Raw genomic sequence first — 13685 nt, 5'->3', positions numbered from 1 at the left:
GAAGTCCACTACTATTTGTAGCTGTGATGGAGGTGCTGGCTCAGAACGTAAAGGAGGGTTTACCGTGGGAGTTGTTGTATGCAGATGATCTGGTGTTGATTGCAGAAAGTATGGATGGACTGAAGGAAAAGATGAACAAGTGGAAGGAATGTATGGAGACAAAAGGTCTGAAGGTGAATAGGAAAGACGAAGGTGATGGCAAGTGGTAAAGCATGTGGTGAGGTGGAAAGAACTGGGAAGTGGCCGTGTGCTGTGTGCAGGAAGGGTGGCGGAGTGAACTCCATTCAATGTGCAATGTGCGCTGAGTGGGTTCATCAAAAATGTAGTGGTCTGAGAGGGTCATTAACCAGGGTGGCAGCTACATTCAAATGTAAGGTGTGCACAGAGGGAGCTGCAGATGGAGGAAATGTTGAGTTGGATCTTGGAGACGGCGTGAAGCTGGAAGGTGTGAAAACATTTTGCTACCTCGGAGACATGCTGAATGGAGAAGGTGGATCAGACTCGGCAACGGTTGCAAGAGTGAGATGTGCATGGAAGAAGTTTCGGGAATTGAGTGGTGTGCTGATGATGAGGGGAGTGTCGTTGAAGCTGAAGGGAAAGGTGTATGCTGCATGTGTGAGAAGTGTTATGATTTATGGGAGCGAGACATGGGTCATGAATGTAGAGCAGCAACGAAAGCTGGAAAGGGTGGAAATGCGAATGGTTCAGTGAATGTGCAGAGTATCGTTGAGAGAGAGGAAGACAAATGATGAATTGCGAAAGATGATGGGAATAGAGCCTGTGATTGATGCTGTGAAGAGGAACAGGTTGAGATGGTTTGGTCATGTGTTGAGGAAGGATGAAAGTGACTGGTTGAGAAGAGTGATGGAAATGAATGTAGAAGGAAGTAGAGGATGGGGAAGACTGAGAAAGACTTGGCGAAAGATGGTGGAAGAAGATATGCGGGCAAGGGGGTTAACAAGGAGAGATGCAGAAAATAGGGCAAAATGGAGAAGATTGTCATGGGGACCGCAAGGCTAACCCCCGCTCGAGCAGGGAAAATGGCCTTAAAATGCATGTTGTTGTTGTTGTTGTTGTATTCATACGAATATTGATTGGTCTGGTCTGTCATTGTCTGTCTGTCTATCTGCCTATCCCCTACAGGTCACATTTTCGACTCCCATCCACACAAAACTTCACCACCTGCCAGAGATAGTCACAAGCAAGAAGCCTGTTGTGTGAGGTCAATAGAGCAAAAGGTTAAAGGGAAAGGTCACAAAAATCGCCAATTTTCAACCCATTCACTTGAGAAATATATATATACATATACAGTCACGTGAAAAAGTAAGTACACCCCATGTAAAGTTTTGACTTTTTCAACATATTTCAACATACAGCTATTTGATCTTCATTTCAACAATATTGACAGGTAAAGGTGATATAATATAACAAATATCATGAAACATTTACATTTTGTAGTCCATTGTATAATTTAAATAAACATAAATGCAAATTTCACATGTGGAAAAAGTAAGTACACCCTTGGCTCTAATAGGTGGTATTGCCCCCTTTGGCAGAAACAACCTCAAATAGGCATTTCTTATAACTGTCTACCAGTCTCTGACATCGACTGGGAGAAATTTTTGCCCACTCCTCCATGCAGAATTCTTTCAGCTGTGCGATGTTTGTGGGGGTTTCTTGCATGCACAGCTCGTTTCAAATCCCCCCACAACATCTCGATGGGATTTAGATCCGGGCTTTGACTTGGCCATTCCAGAACCCTCCATTTCTTTCTTTTCAGCCATTCCTTGGTGGATTTACTGGTACGTTTAGGGTCATTGTCATGTTGCAAGGTCCACCTTCGGTTGAGCTTCAACTCTCTGACAGATGGCCTCACATTATCCTCAAGCACCCTCTGGTACAATGAAGAATTCATAGTGGATTCTATGATGGTGAGTTGCCCCGGCCCTGATGCAGCAAAGCTGCCCCAAACCATAATATTTCCACCACCATGCTTTACAGTTGGTATCAGGTTCTTGTGGTCAAATGCTGTCTTTGGTTTTCGCCAAACATGTCTTCTGGTACTGTGGCCAAATAGCTCTACCTTTGACTCATCTGTCCAGAGCACATTGTTCCAGAAGTGCTGGTCTTTGCCTCGGTGTTCATTGGCAAACTTTAGTCTTGCCCTGATGTTCTTTCTGGACAGCAAAGGTTTCCTGCTGGCACACCTCCCATGTAGATCAAATTTGTGCAGCCTCTTTCTAATGGTAGACTCGTGCACTTTGACATCAACAGTGGCAAGAGCTACCTGTAGGTCCCGTGATGACATTCTGGGGTTCTTCGAGACTTCTTTCAGCATCTTGCGGTCTGCTCTCGGGCTGAACTTGCTGGGGCGGCCTGGCCTGAACAAGTTGGCAGTTGTTTGGAATGTTCTCCACTTGTAGATGATCTTCCGGACAGTCGAATGATTGATTTCAAATTGTTTGGAGATCTTTTTAAATCCCTTCCCAGACTCGTAGGCATCTATAACCTTCTTTCTGAAGGCCTCAGAGAGCTATTTTGATCTCAGCATGGTGACGCCACACACTTCAGCAACAAAGAGCAAACCAAATGAAATGTCTGAGGTTTAAATAAGACAGGTTCCTCCAAGATCCTCTCTCACGATGTTCTAATCATTTGCACCTGAGCTGGTGCACCTGATTCTTTTAGGTATTTGAAGTCGTGATAAATCTTGGGGTGTACTTACTTTTTCCACATGCGAAATTTGCATTTATGTTTATTTAAATTATACAATGGACTACAAAATGTAAATGTTTCATGATATTTGTTATATTATATCACCTTTATCTCTCAATATTGTTGAAATGAAGATCAAATAGCTGTATGTTGAAATATGTTGAAAAAGTCAAAACTTTACATGGGGTGTACTTACTTTTTCACGTGACTGTATATACTAGCTTGGATCGCCTCACCAAGCGTCGTTACTGATGAACGGGCTTATTTTAGCTGAGGATAATGACTGTACCTGAGTTGCTGTGTTGTCATGATTTTCAACAATCATAATACAAACAATTATTTTGCACAAATGTATTTGTTGTGTTTGTGATATTACATTTTTATGGGCAATTTCGATTGATTGTTTTTTTTTCAAGAAAGAACCCCTCAGCACATACATAGGGGAGGGGTAGGTGCAGACTGGATGTTTGGGACGATTACACCTCACCACCACGTGATTCAAAACACCTCACCACCACGTAATTCAAAACACCTCACCACCACATAATTCAAAACACCTCACCACCACATAATTCAAAACACCTCACCACCAAGTAATTTAAAACACCTCACCACCAAGTAATTTAAAACACCTCACCACCAAGTAATTCAAAACACCTCACCACCAAGTAATTCAAGACACCTCACCACCAAGTAATTCAAAACACCTCAACACCAAGTAATGTAAAACACCTCACAGCTATAAAACACATAATAAAAACACCTCACCACCACGAAAATAAAAACACCTCACCACCAAGTAATTCAAGACACCTCACCACCAAGTAATTCAAGACACCTCACCACCAAGTAATTTAAAACACCTCACAGCTATAAAACACATAATAAAAACCCCTCACCACCACGAAAATAAAAACCCCTCACCACCACAAAATTGAAAACACCTCACAGCCATAAAACACGTAATAAAAACACCTCACCACCACGAAATTAAAAACACCTCACCACCACGTAATTATAAATACCTCACCACCACGTAATTCAAAACACCTCACCACCACGTAATTCAAAACCACCACAACGTTATTAAAAACACTTCACAACCACGGAAACAAAAGTTTGAGGGAGTCGTTAAGTGACAACACAGACACTGCCCAGATGTGTCGATATATAGATAAATGACTCTACCCGAGTTGCCGTTTTGTCATGGTTTAAACCAATCATAATTCAAACAATTATTTTGCACAAATGTATTTGTAATATACGTGACACTACCTTTTATAAACAATTGAAGTTGGAAAACTTAAGTTGGAAAAAAAAAATTCCCAAAAATAAAAATTTGTAAATTTTTTTCCAAAGAAATACCCTGAGGACATACCGACGGGAGAGATATGTGCATACCAGAAGTTTGGATACGATTTCACAAAAGTTTGATGGAGCAGTTCAGTGACAAGACAAGACAACACAACACGACACTGCACAGATATATATATACAGTATATATATATATACAGTATATGCATTTATATATATATATATATATATATATATATATATATATATATATATATATATATATATATATATATATATATACAGTATATGCATTTTTATATATATATATATATACACTGTATAAAAAACCGAAAAACATGCACGGTGAAGCCTCGGTCAACCCAAGTGAGTATGTGACTATTTGAACGTGAGTATGTTTATTAATTACGTATTATTGGACTACGTGTATTAAAGATGGACAATTGTACCATGATTATGTCTATTAATTATGGATTATTGGACTACGTGTATTAATGATGGACTATTGTACCATGACCATGTCTATTAGTTATGGATTATTGGACCATGATTACGTCTATTAATTATGGATTATTGGATCATGATTACGTCCATTAATTATGGATTATTGGACCATGATTACGTCTATTAATTATGGATTATTGGACCATGATTACGTCCATTAATTATGGATTATTGGACCATGATTACGTCTATTAATTATGGATTATTGGACCATGATTACGTCCATTAATTATGGATTATTGGACCATGATTACGTCTCTTAATTATGGATTATTAGACCATGATTACGTCCATTAATTATGGATTATTGGACCATGATTACATCTATTAATTATGGATTATTGGACCATGTTTTTCCATTAATTATGGATTAATGGACCATGATTACGTTGATTAATTATGGATTATAATCCATGATTGATGGACCATGATTACGTCGATTAATTATGGATTATTGCACCATGATTACGTCAATTAATTATGGATTATTGGACCATTACTACCTCTATTAATCATGGATTATTGGACCATGATTACGTCTATTAATGATGGATTGTTGGACTACGTTTGTCTATTAATTATGGATTATTGGACAATGATTACGTCTATTAATTATGGATTATTGGACCATGATTCCGTCTATTAATTATGTATTGGACCATGATTACGTCTATTAATTATGGATTATTGGACCATGATTACGTCTATTAATTAAGGATTATTAGAATATGATTACGTCTATTAATTATGGATTATTGGACCATGATTACGTCTATTAATTATGGATTATTGGACCATGATTAGTGATTACGTCTATTAATTAAGGATTATTAGATTATTATTATGTCTATTAATTATGGATTATTGGACCATGATTACGTCTATTAATTATGGATTATTGGACCATGATTACGTCTATTAATTTGTGGATTATTGGACCATGATTACGTCTATTAATTTATGGATTATTGGACCATGATTACATCTATTAATTATGGATTATTGGACCACGATTACGTCTATTAGTTATGGATAATTGGACTACATTTGTCTATTAATTATGGATTATTGGACTACGTGTATTAATGATGGACTATTGTATCATGACGATGTCTATTAGTTATGGATTATTGGACCATGATTACGTCTATTAATTATGGATTATTGGACCATGATTACGTCCATTAATTATGGATTATTGGACCATGATTACGTCTATTAATTATGGATTATTGGACCATGATTACTTCCATTAATTATGGATTATTGGACCATGATTACGTCTATTAATTATGGATTATTAGACCATGATTACATCCATTAATTATGGATTATTGGACCATGATTACATCTATTAATTATGGATTATTGGACTATGTTTGTCCATTAATTAGGGATTAATGGACCATGATTACGTCGATTAATTATGGATTATTGGACCATGATTACGTCAATTAATTATGGATTATTGGACCATGATTACATCAATTATTTATGGATTATTGGACCATGACTACCTCTATTAATCATGGATTAATGGCCCATGATTACGTCTATTAATGATGGATTATTGGACTACGTTTGTCTATTAATTATGGATTATTGGACAAAGATTACATCTATTAATTATGGATTATTGCACCATGATTCCATCTGTTAATTATAGATTATTGGACCATGATTACGTCTGTTAATTTATGTATTGGACCATGATTACGTCTATTAGTTATGGATTATTGGACCATGATTACGTCTCTTAATTAAGGATTATTGGAATATGATTACGCCTATTAATTATGGATTATTGGACCATGATTACGTCTATTAATTATGGATTATTGGACCATGATTACATCTATTAATTATGGATTATTGGACCACGATTACATCTATTAGTTATGGATAATTGGACTACGTTTGTCTATTAATTATGGATTATTGGACCATGTTTACGTCTATTAATTATGGATTATTGGACCATGATTCCGTCTATTAATGATGGATTATTGGACCATGATTACGTCTATTAATGATGGATTATTGAACGACGTTTGTCTATTAATTATGGATTATTGGACCATGACTACGTCTAATAATTTATGTATTGGACTACGTTTACGTCTATTAATTATGGATTATTGGACTACGTTTGTCTATTAATTATGGATTATTGGACTACGTTTGTCGATTAATTATGGATTATTGGACTACGTTTGTTTATTAATTATGGATTATTGGACCATGATTACGTCTATTGATTATTGGACCATGATTACATCTATTAATTATGGATTATTGGACCATGATTACGTCTATTAATTATGGATTATTGGACCACATTACGTCTTTTAGTTATGGATAATTGGACTACGTTTGTCTATTAATCATGGATTATTGGAACATGATTACGTCCATTAATTATGGATTATTGAACTATGTTTGTCTATTAATTACAGATTATTGGACCATGACTACGTCTATTAATTTATGGATTATTGGACCATGACTACGTCTATTAATTTATGGGTTATTGGACCATGACTACGTCTATTAATTATGAATTATTGAACTACTTTTGTCTATTAATTATGGATTATTGAACGACGTTTGTCTATTAATTATGGATTATTGAACTATGTTCGTCTATTAATTATGGATTATTGGACCATGTCTACGTCTAATAATTTATGTATTGGACTACGTTTACGTCTATTAATTATAGATTATTGGACCATGATTACGTCTATTAATTATGGATTATTGGACCATGATTACGTCGATTAATTATGGATTATTGAACTACGTTTGTCTATTAATTATGGATTATTGAACGACGTTTGTCTATTAATTATGGATTATTGGACCATGACTACGTCTTATAATTTATGTATTGGACTACGTTTACGTCTATTAATTATGGATTATTGGACTATGTTTGTTTATTAATTATTATGGATTATTGGACCATGATTACGTCTATTAATTATGGATTATTGGACCATGATTACGTCTATTAATTATGGATTATTGGACCATGATTACGTTTATTAATTTATGGATTATTGGACCACGATAACGTCTTTTAGTTATGGATAATTGGACTACGTTTGTCTATTAATTATGGATTATTGGAACATGATTATGCCCATTAATTATGGATTATTGAACTATGTTCGTCTATTAATTATGGATTATTGGACCATGACTACGTTTATTAATTTATGGATTATTGGACCATGACTACGTCTATTAATTTATGGGTTATTGGACCATGACTATGTCTATTAATTTATGGATAATTGGACTACGTTTACGTCTACTAATTTATGGATTATTGGACCATGACTCCATCTATTAATTTATGGATAATTGGACTACGTTTACGTCTATTAATTTATGGATTATTGGACCATGACTACATCTATTAATTTATGAATTATTGGACTACGTTTATGTCTATTAATTATGGATTATTCGACTACGTTTGTGTCTATTAATTTATGGATTCTTCGACTACGTTTATGTCTATTAATTATGGATTCTTCGACTACGTTTATGTCTTTTAATTATGGACTATTACAATGTACCTTTTAGACATTTAAACTTTTACACCCCTTAGACCTTTTAGATCTCTTTAGGATTCATACCATTTGAACCCTTTCAACCATTTATGACCCTTTGTACCCCTTAGATTTTTTTCATCCTTTAAAGCCATTAGACATTTTAAGACCCCTTTGATTCCTGAAGACGTTTAAACTGCTTAGAACCCCAAGACATTTTCGACACATTAGATGCCTTAAACCCTATCGACCTCTGAGACCATTGAGACCTGTATCTACTGCTGGAACATACCCTTAAGACCTTTATATCCCCGAGACTTTGCAGACTCCATAAAGACCATTTTAAATCGTTAAAAACTTTTAAAGCCCTTTCGACCTTTTAAGACCCTTTACACCCTTTTGACTGCTTAGACCCCTTGACCCTATTTAGACCTTTTATAGCCATTAAGACGATTTAGAAACTTTATACTCTTGACGACCATTGTACCCTTTCAACCACTTACCTGGAGACCTTTAGACCCATGAGACCATCTTTGAACAGTTGAGACTCCTTTTGACACCTTAGACACAATAGACAAATTACACATGTAATTACCATTGGAACATACCCTTTAGATATTTTGTAACTTTTAAGACTGGCATGGTCTTCAAGCAGCCATCAATCATCTGGACTGGTCTCCAAACTCTAGTATCTCTGACATCAACTCATCCTGGGAATTCTTCCAAAGCAAACTGCTCTCTCTCATACACAGATTTATCCCATCTCGCCTTCAGTTGTCGTACCTTTCCTCCTGCCCATTGTACACTGAAGCGTGTGGTGAGGCAGTTGCCCTGAAACAACTTTCCTTCGCCTCTTCAAATCCAACAGAGGCAAATCCAACTGAAGGTAATTTCATTTCCTTTCACAAAGCTCGGAACAAGTGTGTGTACACCCTCAGGAGAGCCAGGAAGCACTATCTCTCTATTCTTAAGACTGAATTCTCAAACCTGTCTCCTTCCTCCATCGAAATCCTGGTGGTGTCTGGTCAAATCTGTTTTTGGTGTTTGTTCCTCCTCCATCCCCTCCCATACCTCAAATGGCTACACAGATGACTCCGCACATGAAAAAGCCAAATGCCTCAACTCTGTGTTTGCCTCAAAATCTTGTGTCCCAAACCCATCTCTCTCTGTACCCACCTTGCCCAGTCGTACCCAGCTGCTCCTGGACTCTGTGTCCTTTTCTCCTGACAAGGTGGAGAAGTTTCTGTCAAACCTCGACTCGGATTCTGCAACTGGACCAGACGTATTCAGACCACGGGTCCTAAAATCCTGCTCTGCCGCTCTTTCACACACTCTCTGTTCTGTTCACCCTCTCTTTTGCTCAAGGTCATCTGCCATCTGTTTGGAAATCAGTCAACATTACAGCTTTTTTTTTTTTTTTGGTATACAAGATCGAGGCTCGTGAAAGAGCTAACATTAATCACAAAAAAATCAAACAGACACAAAAAACATACAATAAGGGGAGCGGTAGACAAGATGGGGAGAGGGGAAAGCACACAAACAACATTTAAGAGCAGGGACATGGGGAGATCTGTGGGAGGGAGAAGGCTTGGGGGAGGTGGGAGAGGTATAAAACATGTGGACACTGCAAGGACTTCCAGGAAAGAAGTTGGTATTTCAAAAAAGTAGATCTGGGGTGAATTAGCGGGGATAGAAAAGATCAAGGTTTTGGATGGGGGGAAGATAAGAGATGGTGGTGAACAGCTGTTTTAAAGACCTGAAGGGAGGAGTGGGATTGAAGAGAGTGAGGGAGTTTGTTCCAGAGGTGGGAGAAAAGAGGATTGAAAGAGTGAAGGTGAGCAGAGAGTCTTGATTTTGGCAGTTTAACCACAAGAGGGTTACTGGCAGATCTTGTGCGACCTGAAGGAATATTTGGGGGACAGAGCCCAGAGAGAGCTGGGGGAGCAAGGCCAGAGAGGAGTCGGTAGACGACAGAAAGACCACCAACCTGCCTGCGGTGAGTGAGTGAAAGGCCCTCAGAATCAGCTTCATAGCGGGAGATTCCAATGATTCTGAAAGCTTTGGTTTCAACAGCGTGAAGCCGAGCTGGGTGTGAGGCAGGAACACCGGCCCAGAGGGGAGAACAGTATTCCATTCAGCTGGAGATGAAAACCTTGTATGTGGTGAGGAGGTCAGGTGTGCCAAGGAAGGACTTCGCATGATGGAGGATGCCCAGTCGGCGACTGGCTTTGGAGGTCAGCTTGGAAATGTGGTTTTCCCAGGAAAGATCATGGCAGATATTGAGACCCAAAAATCTTGAGTGACAGAACTTCTTGGAGTGGAATGTTGAGAAAGTAGATGGGAGGGTTGCCCAGTCGGTCTTTTCGGAGAGACATAGTAAGAGTGTGAGATTTTTCAGGATTGAAAGACATGTTCCACTTGTTTGACCAGTCTGTGATTTAGTCCAGGTCTGCAGAGAGTGAGGAGGCTGCAGACTGCCACTCTGAGGGATGAGGAACAGAGCGGCAGAGAGTGGAGTCATCAGCAAAGAGATAGAGAGGATTTTTCAGAGAGTCGGAGAGATCATTGATGAAGACCAGAAAAAGCACAGGGCCCAGAACACTGCCTTGGGGAACTTCAGCCTGAACAGGAAGGGGGAGATGAGAGAAACCCATTCGGGGCCACACGTTGACTACAATCAGAGAGGAACTCCGCTAGCCATGCGTGGAGATTTCCATGGATACCATAGGAGGAGAGTTTGGTGAGCAGAGCGGGGTGCCAGACTGTATCGAAGGCATGTGATATGTCAAAAAAAGGTGCAAAGACAGATCATTGCAAGATCATGCAAGCAAGGTTAACCAATCACCCTGCTCCCAATAATCAGCAAGGTCATGGAAACCATCATCACTATTGACATCAAATCCTTCCTGTTTTCCAATGGCTTGATGTCGAATCATCAATTTGGTTTCAGACCAGGTCACTCTACTCTGGACATGCTGATTCTGCTCTCTCAAACTATGGATGGAGGTCTTTAATGCCAAACAGGAAATCAGAGCTGTCTCCCTTGACATATCACGTGCCTTCGATACGGTCGGGTACCCAGTTCTGCTCACCAAACTCTCCTCCCATGGTATCCATGGAAATCTCCACTCATGGCTTGTGGACTTCCTCTCTTGTCGTAGTCAACGTGTGGCCCTGAATGGAATTCTCTCTTCTCCCCTTCCTGTTCAGGCTGGAGTTCCCCAAGGTAGTGTTCTGGGCCCTGTACTTTTTCTGGTTTTCATTAATGATCTCTCCGACTCTGGAAAATCCTCTCTATCTCTTTGCTGATGATTGCACTCTCTGCCGCTCCATATCTCAATCCTCAGATCGGCAGGTAGCAGTCTCTTCCCTCTCTGCAGACCTGGATAAAATCACAAACTGGTCAATCAATTGGAATATGTCTTTCAATCCTGACAAATCTCACACTCTTTCAATGTCTCTCCGGGAAGACCTTCTGGACAACCCTCCCATCTACTTTCTCAACAATCCTCTCCAAGAAATTCTGTCACTCAAGCTTTTGGGTCTCACTATCTGCCATGATCTTTCCTGGGAAAACCACATTTCCAAGCTGGCCTCCAAAGCCAGTCGCCGACTGGGCATCCTCCATCATGTGAAGTCCTTCCTTGGCACACCTGAGCTCCTCACCACATACAAGGCTTTCATCCGCAGCTCAATGGAATACTGTTCTCCCCTCTGGGCTGGTGCACCTGCCTCACACAAAGCTAGTCTTCACGCTGTTGAAACCAAAGCTTTCAGAATCATTGGAATCTCCCGTGATGAAGCCGATTCTGAGGGCCTTTCTCTCTCTTCCTACCGACTCCTCTCCGGCCTAGCTCCCCCAACTCTGTCTGTGCTCTACAACAACAACAACAACATGCATTTTAAGGCCATGTTCCCTGCTAGAGCGGGGGTTAGCCTTGCGGTCCCCATGACAATCTTCTCCATTTTGCCCTATTTTCTGCATCTCTCCTTGTTAACCCCCTTGCCCGCATTTCTTCTTCCACCATCTTTAGCCAAGTCTTTCTCAGTCTTCCCCGTCCTCTACTTCCTTCTACATTAACTTCCATCACTCTTCTCAACCAGTCACTTTCATCCTTCCTCAATACATGACCAAACCATCTCAACGTGTTCCTCTTCACAGCATCAATCACAGGCAATATTCCCATCATCTTTCGCAATTCATCATTTGTCTTCCTCTCTCTCAACGATACTCCGCACATCCATCGAACCATTCGCATTTCCACCCTTTCCAGCCTTCGTTGCTGCTCTACGTTCATTACCCATGTCTCACTCCCATAAATCACAACACTTCTCACACATGCAGCATACACCTTTCCCTTCAGCTTCAGCGACACTCTCCTCCTCATCAGCACGCCACTCAGTTCCCGAAACTTCTTCCATGCACATCTCACTCGAGCAACCGTTGCCGAGTCTGATCCACCTTCTCCATTCAGCATGTCTCCGAGGTAGCAAAATGTTTTCACACCTTCCAGCTTCACGCCGTCTCCAAGATCCAACTCAACATTTCCTCCATCTGCAGCTCCCTCTGTGCACACCTTACATTTGAATGTAGCTGCCACACTGGTTAATGACCCTCTCAGACCACTACATTTTTGATGAACCCACTCAACACACATTGTACATTGAATGGAGTTCACTCCGACACCCTTCCTGCACACAGCACACGGCCACTTCCCAGTTCTTTCCACCTCACCACATGCTTTACCACTTGCCATCACCTTTGTCTTTCTGATATTCACCTTCAGACCTTTTGTCTCCATACATTCCTTCCACTTGTTCATCTTTTCCTTCAGTCCATCCATACTTTCCGTAATCAACACCAGATCATCTGCATACAACAACTCCCACAGTAAACCCTCCTTTACGGTCTGAGCCAGCACCTCCATCACAGCTACAAATAGTAGTGGACTTAGTACCGACCCCTGATGCACTCCCACCTTCACCTCAAACTCACCACTGTTCCCGTCCTTCGTCCTTACAGCTGTGCGTGCTCTTTTGTACATTGCCATCACTACTCTGATCAACCATTCCTCCACTCCTAACTTCCTCAATGCCCATGTCAATACTTTGCGTGGAACCCTATCGAATGCTTTCTCCAGATCAACAAACCCAAAAAACAACTTCTTCCTCTTATACATGTACTTCTCCTGCAACTGCCTCACAATGAAAAGCGCATCTGTCGTTCCTCTTCCTGGCATAAATCCAAACTGCATTTCGTCGATCTTCACTTTCTTCCTTCACTTTCTTCCATCTGTCGTTCCACTTCACTGTGCTCTGTCCCACAATTATTCCTGCAGGACGCACAAGATCTGCCAGCAACCCTCTTATGGTGAAACTGCCACCATCAAGACTCTTTGCTCAACTTCACTCATTCATTCCTCTTTTCTCCCGCCCCCTGGAACAAACTCCCACACTCTCTTCAATCCCTCTCCTCCCTTCAGGTCTTCCATGTCTTATCTTCCCCCATCCAAAACCTTTATCTTTTCTACCCCTGTTTCAACACCCCAAATCCACCTCTTTCAATTCACAACTTATTTCCTGAAATTCCTA

Source organism: Myxine glutinosa, chromosome 4 (assembly GCF_964187855.1).
Source record: "Myxine glutinosa chromosome 4, kmMyxGlut1.1, whole genome shotgun sequence".
Classification (NCBI taxonomy): domain Eukaryota; kingdom Metazoa; phylum Chordata; class Myxini; order Myxiniformes; family Myxinidae; genus Myxine; species Myxine glutinosa.
This window is presented reverse-complemented; position numbering follows the sequence as displayed.